Source organism: Balaenoptera acutorostrata, chromosome 12, assembly GCF_949987535.1.
Source record: "Balaenoptera acutorostrata chromosome 12, mBalAcu1.1, whole genome shotgun sequence".
Lineage (NCBI taxonomy): Eukaryota > Metazoa > Chordata > Mammalia > Artiodactyla > Balaenopteridae > Balaenoptera > Balaenoptera acutorostrata.
In genome coordinates, this window is record NC_080075.1 from 4,224,633 (window position 1) to 4,242,969 (window position 18,337).

Genomic DNA, 18,337 nt, shown 5'->3' on the forward strand with positions numbered 1-18,337 from the left:
AAAACTCCGGCCACTAGCTCCCTCACTCACCTCACTCACTCTCTACCCTCTCAGGGTACACGGCAAGTAAGGGACTGTCTCTTCACAGTCTTGAGTGCGTAGGATCTCTGAAGCTCTCCTTAGGCAGAAACATCTACTTTACGCCCCACACCATAAGCAAGATGAAGTTTTCTACACAGGGATCACCACCATCGCAGAGCAACAAATGAGAAACAGGTACCAACATTCCAGCTTCTGCACTGGGGTTCTGGAATCCAAAATCCTGGTCTCAACTTCAGGAAGGGGACAGGTGAGGGGTTCCTTTTCTGAGACCCTGTACCCTGCTTTTTCTCTCTGCCATTTCCTTTCCCAGCCCAGGCAACTTAATTTTCTTGCTGAGATTGGGGGATTGTGGATGATTTTGACCGAAGTTTCTTTTGTTTAATTTCTCTAAACAGCTAAGATTCAGGAATCCATTTTAAAAGCTAAAAACTAGGGTTTGTTTATCTTTGTTCACTCATCTAATCTTGTTTTTATTTTTTTCTGAGCCAAGAGACTAAAAAATTAAAACATATAGAAATGTGTTGTAGTAGGTGTAAAAGAATATTCTGTATTCTGTGTAAATAACAAAGTCTCTTGCTGGTGTGTGTGCATGTCTGGGTATACCCCATTTTTTTCCCCTAAAAGTTTTGCTATCTAGTATATGGTCTTACCTAAAGGATTGCTTGCATTCTTTTTTGTATTGTTTTCTAATGGACATTTTTGCTATATTTAAAATTCTTGGTTATGCTTGGAAGACCACTGTTTATACTGAGGGCTGATACACTGTTGACACCCAGATAGGAATGAATATCTTAGAATGAGCATTTATATATGTTAGCATCTTTAAGTAAAGTCAAAAAATAAATGTATTTTACTAGCAAGGTCTTTGAGGAAGAGTATTATCAGAATTATTTTAAATAAACACTTTTTGAGATAATTCCAGTAACACTCATGTATAACAAGGCTAAATTACCTACTACTATGCTCATCAAACTTTGCAAATGTAAGAGATTGTTTCCATAATATCTTATCAAAGTACCACAAAATTTAAGCGTTCAGTATTCTTCCTTATAGTTAACAAACTTTAATTTGTGCCGCTGTCATTTAGCTTGTATATCTTCTTTATCCATGAGTCAAAAAAAGTTTTCCTTAAGACTGCAATGATATTTTCCCATTATTCTTAACACCAGATAATACTTTCAGGTATACATATAAATTCTGTTATATATAATCTGTTTACTTAACAGATTAATTCCTTGGCTTAATTTCTTCAGGATGGAAGATATTCAGTTAGTTCAGTGATGTTTGGGAGGTCCTAACACCAAAACCTAAAGTGTTTTTTGTTTTTCTTTCTTTGTCTTTATTTATTTATTTATTTATTTATTTTTTAACGTCTTTATTGGAGTATAATTGCTTTACAATGGTGTGTTAGTTTCTGCTTTATAACAAAGTGAATCAGTTATACATATACATATGTCCCCATATAAAAGTTCTGTATTGTTTGAGCCTATGGTCTAAAACCAACAACTTAATTAAGCTTAGGATGATTACTGTTCTTATCTGAAAAATTAGGTGGCTAGATTAGATGGTTTCAAAGACTGAAGCTGTAACATTCAAAACCCAGAGCCTCTTAATAAATACGTCTGTTATGGAGAAATGATTAAAAGAGAAAATATACTCTATTTTAATGAACATATCTTGCGCTCTGAACCCCACTCCTGTTTTTCCCAAGTTCAATAGATGCAGGGCCAAATTTTGTGCCTCAATATTGTGCCTCATCCATTTGTGTGTTTTCTGCTCTGATTTCAAAGGATTCACTACGGAAACTAGCACATTGGGTTTGGGTAATGGATCAACAGGAAACACGGACATGAGAAGATCATCTTTTGAAGGGGAGACAAAAAGGGAGACAAGCACTGATGAGTCAGGGAAAGGCTATGCTATGAGGGACTAAATCCATGCAGAGTGAGAAGGGGAAGTGACACATTTTTCTTGGAGGGATTGAACTGGACCTGAAACCTGAGTATGATTTTACCCAAAAGAGAAAGGGGAGAAGGTTTTTTAGGGCAGAAGACATCATGAATGAATGTAGAGCAATATTAATTAGGTCAGGCATCGTATGGTCTAAGTGGGAGGTGTCCGGCAGCTGCTGTTCCTGAGAAACATATCATGGGGTCCAACTAAGGGTCTACTTCATGAAACATGAGATCAGGTAAGATTGTAGCTCAAATCTGACTGATGTAATCACCTTGGTGCTTTATATTAAACTCTGTACTAGACCCAGTTTGTACATCTCCTCAAACTGGCTGCTTGTGCAGTGGAAACCTGGCCTCCACTACGGCTTCTCATCTCCAGATGCCACAGGTCCTCATGTTTGCTGCCGTGTGAGGGCTGAGCACTGACTCATCCTTATTGCGGCTGCCCTATCAGGAACTCCAGCATCCAGCCCCACTCTCCCGGCTATTCACAGACTCCCAGGCAGTCCCCTATGTCTGTGGGGCATAGGATCTGGCCCCCCACCAGGGGCTAAGAGGAGGAGCCAGTGAGAGAGATTGTTTCCAAAGCTGAACACCAAATATTCCTCTCTTCCCTCTACACTCATCTTGCTACTCATCCCATGAAGAGGTAAAGTCTATTTCTCCTCTTGAATCTTAAATCTGACTCAACCTTAGAACTTGCTTTGACCAGCCCCAGGCCTAGGACCAAGAGACCTAACCTGCTTCCATATTTATTCTGTTGTTAGCCACTTGCCAGGTATATAAGCCTGTGTTAGACTAAAGAATAGTGAGAATCTACTCAGAGAGAGAAACGTCCAGCCAACGGTAGCCTTTCAGCCATTCCTTCTGAGTTGATGAACATATGAGTGGGATTCCCTTTACGGTTCCTTCCCCAGCCAAGATCACATGCAAGAGAAAACCCACCAAGCTGACCCACAAAACTATGAGAAATAATACATCGTTGTCAAAAGCCCGTAAGATTGGGGGTAGTGACATAGCAATAGACAAATTAAGGAGCCTGGTAGTTTAACATGGAAATTAAGGGCATTTATGACTTAACCAATGAGACAGGAAAATGCAAACATCCTTCACATAAATTCCCCACTTGGTTTGGAAATTTAACTGATCTGCCTGTGCTATCTCTCATACATGTTTATATTGATGTGACTTCTTTCCAAAGAAAAAAAAATACTCTTAAAATTATTTTAAATATGCTAGAATACTTGATAAATATCATGCTAAAAATCTTAAACATATTAAAGTATTCACTGGTATATACATTGTCATTAGGGAAAAAAAAAGTTGGGGGAAGGGATTTTCACACGCTATGTTCCCATTACAACATCCTTAGATCATTACGAATCTCATTTGTTTTTAAGGCAAAAGGCACAGCAGACTGAGCGCTACTTTTCCTTTAATTAAAATATTTTCAAGAGCGGGAAGTATTTAAAAATGCCATTATCTTTTAAATTGCATGCCAGAGATTTTGTAAAGTGGAATTAGCAGTTTTCATTAATTTCCAGCAATTCAATTTAAATGTTAAGAATTATACAATTTTTTTCTAGACAAAATTAGAAGAAGAAAGTGTTTCCCTCTTTAATCACAAAGCTCCTTCCTTTGTAATACTATTTACCTGTGAGAAAAAGTAGAATAAGTTTACTAGTCTAGATTATACATAAATGTTGTTTAAAATATTGAATTAAATAAGGAATATGGTATGACTGATTTCTAAGAGGACCCATAAGTGTGTATTGACTTGAATCTAATATTTGGATAATTTTGCTTAATTTCTTCCAATTAAAGAAAGAGTTGGATTTTTGATGACTCAGAGTAGAAAAGCTTAATAAGAGCCTCTTTATGAACATGTGATGAGTCTAAACAACACGGGATTACTCTATACCTTTTTAATCTTTATATTTTCAGCCCAAAGTCACAGCTTACATTAAATAGGAACTTCATAAATGTTCACTGAAAACATACCTCGTAATACCAATCACCTGAAAAAGGTACATAACCACTTCTGGTGCAAGCATACCTAGACCAGGTATCCTTTCTTTTCATTTTTATGATAATTTAAAAAATAATACAAAACAAAGGAAACTACAAACTTAAAACTATAAAATGACAGACGTTGAAACTTAAACCAAATCTTAATTCAAATATGAGGAGCAAATGTGAGGAAATGGTTTTTCAGTCAACAAGACCTAAGCATGTTTCATTCATATTATACTGAATTAACAAGGAAAATATATTTAAATGTCTCAAGACTACTAAAAATAATTCTCAAAATAATTTTATTAGAGTATAGAAAAAACAATGTCTTCATTTTCTAAAAAAGTGATCTTAATAATATAAATGTGTTTTTAAATACTGTGCACTGTTGAGTAATTTATGCAACAAGCTAAAATAAATCATGAAAATTCCTTAAGAGAAACGCTATGAAGTAAAACTATCCATCATTGCAGGAGATATTCATATTAAAACAACCCAATTCATAGTGGTAAAAATCATTATTAGAAAATGATGTCATATTCTGAAGGAAATTTTTCTTCCTTCGAAGGATGTTAGCTCAAATTTTAGATTAATAATATTATATTTGATTTTAGGTTTCTGATAACAGTATTTTAAACAATATGTTATTATTTATATTTTGTAATTTTGATGAGTGATTATTGAGGACAACTTTAAAAATACATATAAGGTCAATGAAAATTTTAAAGCTGTGTTCTTATTACATAGTTAAGATTAGGTATGGGTAGAAATAGTGCATGTCTTAGACTCAAACAAGATGAAAGTTTATTTCACTCTCCTATAGCTGTTCACTCCATGCTGTCAGGGATCTAGGCTCCTCCTCTCTTGCTTCTAAGCTACAAACCACTGTGACTTCACAGTGTACTCGAAGATGATAACATCCACATTCCAGATAACAGCAAGTAGCAGGGGCAGAGAGAACATATGATGAGTGTGGGCTGTTTCTTAAAGCAGATTCTCAGAAACAGTCACTTGTTCATGTTATCATACCTAGTTGCAAGCATGACGGGGACATGTATCCTGTATTCTGAATGGACACTTCCTTGCATTTTTATAATAATGTGATAAGGGCATAAAGATTGTTAAGGGAAAACTAGCAATCTCTGTCACATCTATGGTGACCACAGTTGATATATTAATATCTCTATTTTTAATTTCTTTCTGTGCTTATATATTCATAACTTTATGTGACATAAAGAGTTAGCTTGTAGAAACTAACACAACATTGTAAGTTAACCATACTTCAATTTAAAAAAAGGCAGAGACAATCTGACCAGGAAGGAAAATATATCTTTATAAAAAAAAAAGAGATAGCCTGAAATTAGTTTTTCATTTAATGTAAATTACTAATAGTCTTCAATGAGAAGCATTCCATCTTATGGATAGACCTTAATTTAAGCAAATCGTTAAGGTTGAAAACTTAGCCTTTTTCAAAACTGTGTTAGTATAACAAATTTGCTGTGATAATAATTATCTTACTGAACTGTTTTTTATATCTGGTTGTTCCTTTATAATTAATTATATATTTATAAATATAAATGATATAAGGAGGCCTATTTGACATGAAAAGGAATACATACATCAAATATATTTTTAGTCAATTGTCAAGTCATTCAAGTTATACCTTAAAAACCTGTCGTGTTAAGCTTTTAAGCTCAATTTATAGAACTTGTTGTTTAAGCCAATTAAAAATTTAAATTATCATATGATTTGTAAATGTAAAATCAATCACTTTTTCTTGCGTTTTTGTTAACTTTTGATTTACTTAATAAATTTTAAAGGTAAACTTGCCTTATTATCTAATAAGATTTACCAGTTTCATTACTAAATTCTTTTAGATGTTGCAAACTAAAGTTTAAAATTCAATACTTGGATTTTTACAAGTACTTAAATTACCCCCTTTAAAACTAATAAATATCTTAAGCATTTTATAAATCTTAAACCATTTTTAAAAAATTAATATAAACCTGTTACTATTATACTGTTACTAAAAATACTTCTTTTTGGTGTAACTTCCTGGGATTACACATCTACTCATACCAGCAGGAAAAAACAAATCTACTATTATTTGAAATATGAATATTCACATCATCAAAGGACATGATATATAGCTAAAAAAATAAATAAGCAGCTTTACTCATCCTGAAGTATATTTAAAATGACACTACCACGTCCAGTGGACTTGTATCTTAGTGACCTGACCGCCATAGTAAAATGGGACACATAAAGACAGGAATTGGGAGATATAGTGATTTCTTAGTTAAATGAAAACAAAACAGTACCCTTGACACTGCAGTACCTGAAATCTCCATTCTATGATTCCTTTACATAATGGTATACGACACTCAACAATTTTCCCCCTCATTACACACTCACATAGCAACCTCTTTTATCCACTGTATTATCACTGATATTCTAGAAGATATCAGTGACTCTGATAGGTCAAATGATCCCCCCACCCAAATATTTCCATGTCCTAACCCTCAGAATCTGTTTCTATGTTACCTTATAAGGTAAAGGGACTTTTCAGCTATGATTAAAAGTATGCACCTTGAGATGCATATATTATCTAGGATTGAGTAAGTGGACAAAATCTAATATTATTAGTCCATAAAAATGGAGACCTTTTCACAGCTGTGGTCAGAATGAGAAAGATGTGATGACAAAAAGAGAGTCAGAGAGATACAATGTTGAGAACAGAATGAAGAGGGCACCAGCGAAGGACTGCAGGTGGCTTCTAGAAAAGGTAAAGGAACAGATTCTTCTCTAGAGCCTCAAGAAAGAAATGTAGCCCTGTCAATACTTTGATTTTAACCTGATAAGACAGATGCCAGGCTTGTGTTTTTAAGCCACTGAGTTTATAATAATTTGTTATAACAGCAATGGAAAACTAAAACAGTGACCTCCATAGCACCAAACTCAGTGTGTGAGGTAAAACTCTTATGTTTCCCCATGCCATCCTGTGATACATCTATCTGAAGACTAATCATATTGTAACCTCCTGTTTAACTCTCCTCTAAAATCCCAGAGAACAGAAACTACATTTTTTCCAGAGGTGTCTTCAGTACCATGGACAGCGTTCAAAAGTGTGTTGAATACATTACTCTTTTCCAAATTTTTATTCCCATTGACTTCTGCACCATTTGACCCAGTTAAGCACTTGGCAATTAATTTAACTCCCCGAATATTTGAATGACTATTATTCACAAATTTTACTTGTTTAGGGAATGCAAATTGGAGCAGAACAACCTCTACTTCTAAGGCATTTGGAAATCTAGTAGATGTAAGATTGGGAGCTCAATAGCTAATTAAATAAATTGACAGACAGGACCAGAAAATGGATAATCAAGATTAACCATGCCAAAGAGGAGAAAAGGCACTGGGTGGAAAAAAAAAAGTCATAGGAAATGGAATAAGTTCATGGCATCCAGAGAATATAGACACAATTTAGCCACTGAGCTGGCCTTGCTAATTGTCTCCTATGTGAACTCATACTTTAGTGCTCCCCACTGTACTTCTACACTATCAAATGGGTCTCATCCCTTCCTCAGTGTACTTCCCTACACGAGGATGCAATAGCTCCATCTTTATTTCTTCTCATGTGTCTAGCTTTCATAATTATTGATTATCATTGATGCCATGTCTGAAATCATGTTTGAATAAATTTCTGTTTGGCTGGTTCGTATTCTTCTGTCCCCATGTCGCATCCTTTAGCTTAAGGGATGACTTTCAGCCTAGATCTTTTTTCTTTGACTTAATTCTGACTTGATAACTAGTGCCTTCATAGGACAGGGATTCTGCCTTTCTTTAATCATCCCTGATGAGCTGGTACTGAGAGCAATGTCTGGTTTCAATTACTCATGAAAAACCTTCCAGAGACAGGTCACACAGACAGATATAATTCCACCTGTGGCTCTGACCAATGCTATACATTTTAGTGATATTACTCAACACTCAGCCTGATATTAATTGGAACAACTTTTTTGGTTTCTCCCACTTCTCTGAAAATCATGCTACTGGGTAGTTTCCATGAACCTGTTGTTTCTCTGAGAAGTTTTGGTCCCAGGTTCTAGCTGTTGTCCTCACCTCCTGTCCTGCTGGTAATAATAAAACCAAGACTAACCAAGCTCCACTGTCTCAGCTAGTAGACATATGGCCCTGTGTAACTAAGATCACTCCCCCACTACTAATTTATCCATGGCTTATGTTGAAAAACAAACTAAACAATTAACTTTAACCTTAATAGTTATGATTTTATAATACAATCCCAACCTCCCCAGCCTTATCTTCTGCTTCTCCCATATGCATAACCTGCATCTCTACCAATACTCTACTCCTCTAAGGAAACTCTTAACCTCTGTCCCCAGAATACCCTTCACAATCACTTTGCCTTTCTTTCTTTATATGTTGTAATACCACTTCATTTTCCTGGCTTCTCTTTGAAGCTGTTTCATTCCTTTAGTTTCCAACAACTCCTATTCTGCCCTCTCACTCTCTTCTTCCTGGGAAATATATTGTGGTAAATAATATAAGTGTGTGTTATAACTATTGGTAGAAGTTTTTCATCCCAGGCTGCCCAAGTTACATTGTTATTTCTTTTGTTCTCAGACCTTGCTTTACTCAATGTACCACTTTGGATTAAGTTTGGTAGTGACAGACAAACAAACATAACTGTGACTTAAATAAAAGAACACTTCACTTATCTTTCTTATACAAGTCATTGGTATCAAGTAAGTAATTCTCCATGATGGGGGAGACCCAGGATGCTTCTATAAGTACTTTTCTATAAGTGACCTACCCTCTCTAGGTGACTGCATGATTCACCATGGCAATTCCAATTCCAACTATGAAGCCTGCCTTCTATCCAGCAGGAAAGAGAAAAGGGACAATGACTTTTAAAGACATTTATGCTTTTAAGGAGAATTCCTAGAAGTTGAAAACATTGTGTACATACTTTGCAGTGATCAGAACTAAGTTATATGACTAGAGTAACGGAGTCTGAATCCATTTTCTTATGTTTTCTGTTCACAATTTTTAAGCCTCACCCCTCTCTGTTCCCCTTTGGGGCAAGCTGGTTAGAAAGCTTGGGTGCTCCCTCCTTTGGCTCTGGTGAAAGGGTCAAACCACAAAAGCTTCTGCCAGTGTACAGGAACTTCACTAACTGCCTAACCACCATAGTAACCTCAAACCAGCCTCCTTTCACTGCCGTTTCACTCCAGCCATTATGGGATCTGCCCAGGAGTCACCATCCTTGGCCCAGAAAGCCTGATTATGTGAATAATAAATCTTTTCACACAGTCTTGGTGTGTGTAGGCAGTATCATCGGTTTCAGTGTCGGAATCATATTTTAGGTGGGGTTCCATTATGTTTTTACAAATATGCAGCAAGGAATGCTGAAAAAAATGTAATCTATCTTCCAGGACATCCTGTGGCCAGCTCAGGTCTGGTGGTTCTGTTACCAAAGGAGATGGGGGAAAAGCTGATAGTGCAACTCTAGCAGTTTGTTTTGCATATCTTTACTTAGAATGTAACAACGATACTTTACATTAAGTAAATATTAGGGACCTATGCATTAAAATGATTGTGTTTATCTATGTATTTTAATTATAGCTTTAGTATGTATATAATGTGATAGTTTGTCTTAGATTCTTCTGCACTTGAGCAAAGAAAATTACCAAGTGAAAATATTTTCACACAAGCACCCATACACACACAAACACTTAACGGTGCTCAAACGCCTTTATTTATACCTTAAGATAAAATTAGCATAGAACAGGCCAGAATGATTCACATTATGAGTCAGAGAGGCCCATTTCAGGAGAACTAGAAGACTCCAGGACCTACCACCTCAGCTCATTGCTGGAAGACAACATCAATACACCTTTTCACATTTTATAACTGAATGCAAGTTTTAATAATTGTTTGCATTAGACATAATATTACTTGGATGTGCTATATGTATTAATTGTAAGGATATTCTTTATTATTATTCTCCAAGCTTTTGAACTGTGTTAATACCATTAAATTTAAATGTTAATCTTCATCTTTATCCTGTCTGTCATCTAGAAGTCTTCTCTACTCACAGTAGGGGACAACTTATTCCTTTGATTTCATCCAGTCTACTATTTCTTTATTTTATTTATTTATTTATTTTTGGCTGCGTTGGGTCTTCGTTGCTGTGCGTGGGCTTTCTCTAGTTGCAGCGAGCGGGGGCTACTCTTCATTGCGCTGTGCAGGCTTCTCATTGTGGTGGCTTCTTTTGTTGTGGACCACAGGCTCTAGGTGTGTGGGCTCAGTAGTTGTGGCTCACGGGCTCTAGAGGGCAGGCTCAGTAGTTGTGGCACACGGGCTTAGTTGCTCTGCGGCATGTGGGATCTTCCTGGACCAGGGCTCAAACCCGTGTCCCCTGCACTGGCAGACGGATTCTTAACCACTGCACCACCAAGAAAGTCCACTACTATTTCTTTAAATAATAACATTTCATTGATTCTAAACTCACTTAAAAAAAATCTTTGATATCTTTTAGATGACATGTGTCCTAAAAGCAGTAGCATATAACCATTTAATTTACAGCCTTTTTTTCTCTCTCTACTGGTGCATAAAATAATTAATGTAATACTAGATAGGTACTTCTGACTTCTTGAGACAATGCTATTCTTGGACAGTCATCAACATCCAAAGACATTGAAATTTTCATTGCTTGCTTAAAAAAAATCTCAGGTCAAATGTCTTCGTGACTAAGCATCTCATTTCATTTGGCTGTTTAATGGCTCACAACCTAAAGAAGAAATAATTATGAGGAAATTACCATGGTTGACAACTTACAAGAACTGCTTTCTAATTTATTCTCAAATATGAGAACTACCCATTGACACATATGCCCAAGAATCATCTGTACATTTGAAATGAGTGAGTCATGATATATTTTATTTATATTTTAAAGTTAGTCATGCCTAACTTTATTAGGCATGAGAAGTAAAATCAAGTTCCACTGTTTGTTTGATCCTGAAGAAATTAATTAAGACAATTGTGAACGTTTTATGTTGGGATGATATAGCAGGTCACCATGCATGCCCAAGAAAATATTGCTGGAGACACATATGCAGCTCTGAAGATATATGCACCAACTAAATAATGGATACATTTTTCTTTAGGCTTGTCTTAAACTACATGAAATAGTAAACTCAACTCTAGTGGCCTAAAATAACAGGGATTTATTTTTCCCACAAGATAAGTTCTGGAGGAGGAAATCTAGGTCTCATTCAGTGGCTCTACCATGTCCTCAGTTTCCACATTTGATATTTTTTTCTGCTCCACCATAGTTACCTATGGCTCTGCTGCCTCTTCAGCTCTGTTATTTCATGGTTGCACGATGGTGTATGATTCCATTAGAATCCACAGTGTGTCCTGGGTGAGTATATATCCCCTGTCATCTTCCTATAGTATCTCAATAATCCAATAAAAAAGAAGAGGGATCTGTTGAAATAAGAAGAGGAAATCTTCCATGGGTTTTTAACTTGATGGTGATAGAAATGGCTTATGTGAAAATAATGGAGTAGTCAAGCAGGCTGGTTTGCCTTTAGAAAAAAATAAATTATGAAATAACATAAAATATATCCATGCTGCTATGATTGTTGGAATTCATATGGAGTTGTACACTTAGGAAATTTATGGTATTTGGACAAATATTATATAAATTCAACTTTATAATTCAGTTTAGAGAAACAGATTTTTACAAAAAGAAAGAGAAAACTAGGAAAAGAAAAAAGTCACAGAGGAAGAAGTGAAGAAAAGGACAGAGAAAAGGAAAATAGGTAGAGAAGAAAGGAGAGAGTGAAATTGAAAGAGGTTAATAAATTCTGTCATTGTGGGGTAACATAAGGGTTTCCCCAAAGTTGGGAAGAATTATCTATAACGATGAGGTTAACATCTAAGAAATGTATCCTATGGAAAGAATAGTTTGCAAGTGTTTTTGATTAAAATTTATGAAATGCAAATGCCCAATCAGATGAACCATGGCTAGAATCATAATGTTTAAAAAAATCTGTGTTCCTATAAATGTACTGAACCCATCTGAGGAAACTGCATGTTTAAGGAAAAGTGATTGTCTACACGGAATCTAGAAAAAAGATGATCTAAAGAAGAAACAATTGGCCATCTGTCTCCAGCCTTCTTCCTGGTAGAGAATGTTCTGAAAAGCTGAAAAAAAGTATCCAGTCAGCTCAAAAGTTCTATTTCTTATTGGAAATTAATAAATTGGGATTATGATATATATCTGGTAAATAATATGTGTATTGTAAATACATATATTAATCAAATAAAGTGTCTATTTTGGATAACTATTGGTTGGCCATGAGTATTTTCCACAAAGGAATACTAGATGTCAAAAAGTATTGCAGAGGTTTTTTTTTTTTGCTTTTTATCTCATTTGTAGTTTGTTAAGCTCTGCCTTAGATCTTTTGAACTCTTTTGAACTCTAAGGAATGAATACTCACATGTATGGTGCTTCTGCTTTTACTTTGTTTTTCATACTGAGAGCTTCTGAGTATACTGACATTGGAACCATATCGCTATATATTATCAAGAACTATTTGAGGCAAAATGTTATAGAAAGACTGAAGCCAGAATATAGAAATGCTGTTTTTAAAATCAGCTGCTATTGTAATATAGTGGAGACATACGTGTAAAAGAATATCTTGGGTTACCTAAATGCAGTTGTGAAATAATTATAAAGGAATAGCACTATGCTATAAAAATATCCTTGTGGACAGATTTATAGTGGCAGAAAAATCAGAATTGTCTAATAAATTGATTTCTAATGTCAATAATACATTAGAAATAAACTTTACAGTGAGACATTTAAAGCCAGCATTGAAGATACTCTACAATTAATGCCCTCCCACACTTTTTTTTCTAAAGTGGCAAATGTTGACAAAAATTGAAGTATTTTTGTTTTATTCTAGAACATTTTTTTTAAAGCTTATTTCTTTCTTACCCTCTTTCCCTAATAATAGATAATCAGCAGTGGCATTTGAAAACTCTCCTATTGACTAGCTTAATTCTCTCTCTGAACCTCATTTTCTTACTGTTATAAAGTAGATAATTAACACAACTCATAGGGTTGTGTGAGAATTCTATTATATGTGTTAATGTAATTTAGAAGATGAGCAGAGTTTCTGGGACATAGGAATGTGCTTGACAAATGCTAGCTATTACCATATCTGTGTACGATTATTTCAATTTTGTTAATTGAGTTACATATCTCTTCCCAAGTCCACAAAAACTCGCCTGAAAATAACAATTTTTTCAGCCATCATTTTAATTTCTGAAATATTCCCCAATACAAATGGGTAGAAATATTGATATTAGTGTATTAGTTTCCTATAGGTGCTGCAGCAAATTCCCACAGGCTTAGTGACAACACAAGATGAATTTATTCTCTTATAGCTCTGGAGGTCAGAAGTCTAAAACCAAGGTGCCACTTTTAAACTCAGCAATTTATTTGAATCTGCTTTGAGAAAGCTAAGTTAAAGAAATAATCAGAAATGAAAAGAAACTTATGCATAATGATACTCATCGTAGCATTATGTATAACAGTAAAGAAATAAGAGAAATTAAGGAACATCTACATGATGGAATATTGTAATCTATTAATAATCATTAAATCATGCTTTCAAAAAATATTTAATAACCCAGAATAAAGCTCACAAAACAAAGCTTAAGTGAGAAAAATGTAGCTTGGTAGCTAAAAAGTAAAGACTAAGTCCTCCATATGATGGTATTAGGAGGTAGAGCCTTTGGGAGGTAATTAGGTCATGAGGGTAGAGACTTCATGAATGGGGTTGGTGTTCTTATAAAAGGGACCCAGAGAGCTCTCTTGCCCTCTTACAGCCATGTGAGGATACAGTGAGAAGACGGCAGTCTGCAAGCCAGAAGAGAGCCCTCACCTGAACCCGACCATGCTGCCACCCGATCTCTGACTTCCAGCCTCCAGAATTGTGAGAAATAAATTTGTTGTTTATTAAAAAACAACAACAACAAAAAACACAAAACAAGGTGCCAACTGGGCTGCCCTCCTCTGGCGACTCCATTGCCTTGCCTTTTCAGCTCCAAGAGTTCGCCTGCATGCCTTGATTCTCGACCCCTTCCTTGCAGTACTCCAACTTTTTCTTCCATCTTCACATCTCCTACGGCTGACCCAGAGCCTCCTGTCTCCTCAATAAAGACCCTTGTGATGGCCTCATTCCCACCCAGATGCCCCACGATAAACTCCCCGTTTCAAGATCCTTAATTCAATCACATCTGTTAAGTCATTTACCATGTAAAGCACCTACCCATGGGTTCTGGGGATTAGGACATGGACCTCCTAATGTCTGTGTGGGACATCTTTGGGGGACCATCATTCCCCAACCACCATGAGTACTGTTTGTGGTCTAATTCTACAGAAGTTCTACAGTCGTAGCTATAGAATTTATTTGCTATCATTCCCACCACATGCTACTCTTTGCCATAGGTTTGCTCACAGAAGTTTTTATCCTCTATTATCCTAACGTGTTTTGATTTTAATAAAAAATGGGATGTTCAAGCTTTAAATATCACTCATTATACTCCTGTTTTGAAAAGTTAACTCTCAGTGATATTTTTTTCCTAGGATAAATAATTAGGGCCACATAAAAGCTTTTTTTAAGTAAAAAAAAAAAAAAAAGGGGCAAAATTTATCTTCCTCATAGATAATATAAAATCTATTTTAGAACGGAACTTTCCACTGGACATATCAATGTTTCTTTTTAAAATTGTAATTCCCTGTGTTCGCTGGATTTCCCACCTGCCTCCTATTCTACTTAGAGTCTGGTATTTTATACAGTAAAGGAAGGACTTAATGGATTATCAAGGAAAATGTGCTCACAGCTTTTATAAATTCAAACAGAAAGGTACCCTTAATGCTATGACTATCTGTCTTTCTGGATTCTTTTTGTAATTATGGTTCTATATTTTTAATAGACACTTTCTTATTTGATTTTTTACTCCATAGTTTAGTGTCAGTATTATTTTACTATATATCCTTTGGATATTTTTTCACCAGAAAGCTAAGGTGATACTATGAACCAGTCGAAGAGAGAGATGAATTTTATGAGGTGAGTGAATCCCAAGAACAGAGAACTCCCCAAACTCTTGATGGTTTATGGACTTTGTTTACCTAGTGGTCATACCCCATCACTTTCCAAGCATTGAGTCTGGTAGTAAAACGGCAAGAAATGTGGGTTGAAGAACACCTGTATTTCCCACTGCAGACTCTAGCTGATCAGAATGGATTCTTTGTCATCACACAGTGTGAACAAACCAGAATGTAACCTCCTGTGGGTATCTAAATACTCGTGGTATTTATTGTTTGTGCCCACGGTGGAATCTTTCTGCTTAACATCCTAAAAGCAGCATATTTTAAGTTCAGAAATAGATTCTGTATTTGTTAACGATGGAAAGTATCCAATTGTGTTATTGTGACAGAGGTTTTCTAAAATGGCAAAAATTATCTTCTACTTGTTAGTGCATAGGGGGCATTCTGAGAATGGAGGTAGGTCAAAAAATTTACTGTGCATTTTAAACAGACCCTCCTTCTTTCTCTTTCCTTACCAAGTAAAAATAAGCCTATTATATGAAAATAATATGAACTTAATGGTATTTGAAATATCATCATCTCTGTTTTCCAGGTAAGACAACCAAGTCTCAAAAGGAGTGAAACATGTCCAAGTTTTCATGTGTGGGATGTGGCAGAGATAGGCTTGGAGCTTGGTGGTCCTGACTTCAGACATAGAGTATTTTAGCACCGCATTGATCTCCTTCTTCTTTTTTACTCTCCCCATCCCTTCCTTTCTCATTTTTAAACTATTTTATAGCACTATTAATTGTTGATGTTAAGAATTTTTAATACATGCTATTTACAAATTAGGGTCCTGTGCTTTGATTCATTAAATTTCCTCCAAAGTCTATCAAGGGCAGACGTGATTATACACAATATCCAAGGAGGAAGAGTTCATGGTCCATGTCCTGAGTGTCTCCGAGGCTGATTTCCCTGATGCTCTTTCCATACATTTCTTTATATGTAAGCTTCTCACACGTCTGCACATTCAACATGAGCCCGCAACTTCCCACCCACACAGCAGAAGTTCTGTGTACTGAAAATTTAAGGCCAGGGAAGAAAACTAGGACAAAAACAATCCTAGTTGATGACAAACATTGGAGATAAGCTGGTTAACTACTCAGATGTTTCCACCCCCAGAGAGGTAAGTTCTGGCAGAATAAAGTCCAGGAGAAAAGGAGAATCAGGAGAAGAAAAGGAGAATAGCGAATCTTCAGGCCAAGAAAACAGTTGCCAAGAGTGGGGATTGGACAAAGGAGCCCTGAAACATTGTTGAAATCATCAGAAACAAAACAAAACAACAGCAATACAGAAAAAAAATGGCATCACTGGCCCACCAGCATTGTGAAGTAGACAGTCGGTAGCATAAGTTTAATTCAGATGCACCTAAAATTTAATCATTTGGAAGCTAATTAAATGTGAGTTTCTGAAAAATATGACTTTGTGTGTTTTTAAGGGAAGTCATGATATCAACAAGTTTATCAGAGTAGTTGGAAAGCAAAGAGAATGGAGGAGTTAACTAGCATGGATTAATTTTATGTAAAGCAAAAGGAAGAGGCAATGCATGTGAAAGCATTTTGTAAGCTTTAAAATACTTTCCACACACACACATCATCATTGCGTAATATCTGTGAATAGAAAACTTTAATTATTTAGCCCTCACTTCAGGGTATAATCTACCATGGAGAGTAGTTACCATCTGTCTGAGATCCCTGATAGTTTTTTCCTGACAAAGTTTTTCTGTGAAAGTGTTGCATGAGAATATATCATTTATTGACATTTAATGCCTATGTAGGTCACCCTACATTGTTGGGAAATTTTGAGATATTTTCTTTAAGTACAAGCAGAAATTACGATGGAAATCCACTTTACATTTTCATATTTTTCAATGAATAAAAGGTGATCATAATTGAATTTTTTAATTGTTTGATTATTTTCTCCAGCATACTCGTATTTACTTAAGCCTCATCAGCAGTTATTGTATAATTAAAAGCTTATGAAAAGCAAGCTAATACATAGGGATATAAATTAATTATTACATTTATAAATAGAACACTTTTCCTATTCCCACCCACATTTATCATTTATTTATTTTGTCATTAAATGTGTGTTTATTAAAGGTCAATTTTATGGCATGATAATTTAGAAAATAAAAATGAATGCCTATTTATTGTGGTAGGCAGGATTTTAAAGGTGCTTCTCCTCTCAAACCCCACAGCCCTTCTCCTCCCTCCAAGATTCTCATTCTCTGTTTATTCAATCAAACTCAAAGTTCTGTGAAGGAATTTTGCAAATATCATGAAAATTTCCAATCAGTTGATCTTAAAATGCAGGGGTTATCCAGGTGGGCCTGATCCAGTCAGGACAGCCCTTTAATTTAAAAAAAAATTTTTTTAAATTTTTTAAAAATTTAAAAATTTTTTTTTTTTTTTTTTTTTTTTTTGGCACAGCTTGTGGGATCTTAGTTCCCTGACCAGGGATTGAACCCTGGCCCTTGGCAATGGAAGTTCAGAGTCCTAACCACTGGACCACCAGGGAATTCTCCCAGGAGAGCCCTTGGAAAGCATTAACACTTTTTCCGGCTGATGGACAAGGAAATTAGAGTTTCAGAGCATGAAGTATTCAAAGTGCAGTGGGTAGCTTTGAAGAAGGAGGATGCCACAGGATAAGGAATGTGGGTGGTCTTTAGGGGCTACAGATAGGCTGCAGCTGTTAGCAAAGAAATGAGGTCCTCGGTCCTGTGGATGCAGGGAGCTGAACGGGGTTTGGCCAACAACCTAAATGAGCTTGTTCAAGGATTCTTCCTGGGAGTATCCAGGTAAGAACCCAGGCTGGCTGGCACCTTGTTTTTGGCTTTATGAGACCTCAAGCAGAGAACCCATCTGAGCCCAACCCCAATTCTAACCTATAGAACTGTGAGCTAACAAGTGAGTATTGTTTTGTGCTGTCAAATTTGTGGTGACTTGTTACACAGCAACAAATACTAATAATTTATTAAATGCCAGCTACATGGTAGGATACTTGACAATGCACCTTTTCATCCTGCCCTGTGAAGTAGGAAGTACTGGGTCCAATTTACCAATAAGCCACAGAGAGAAGTGATTTGCCCCAGGATTTGGAAGTAGAGACAAGACTCTACTTTAGATTATTA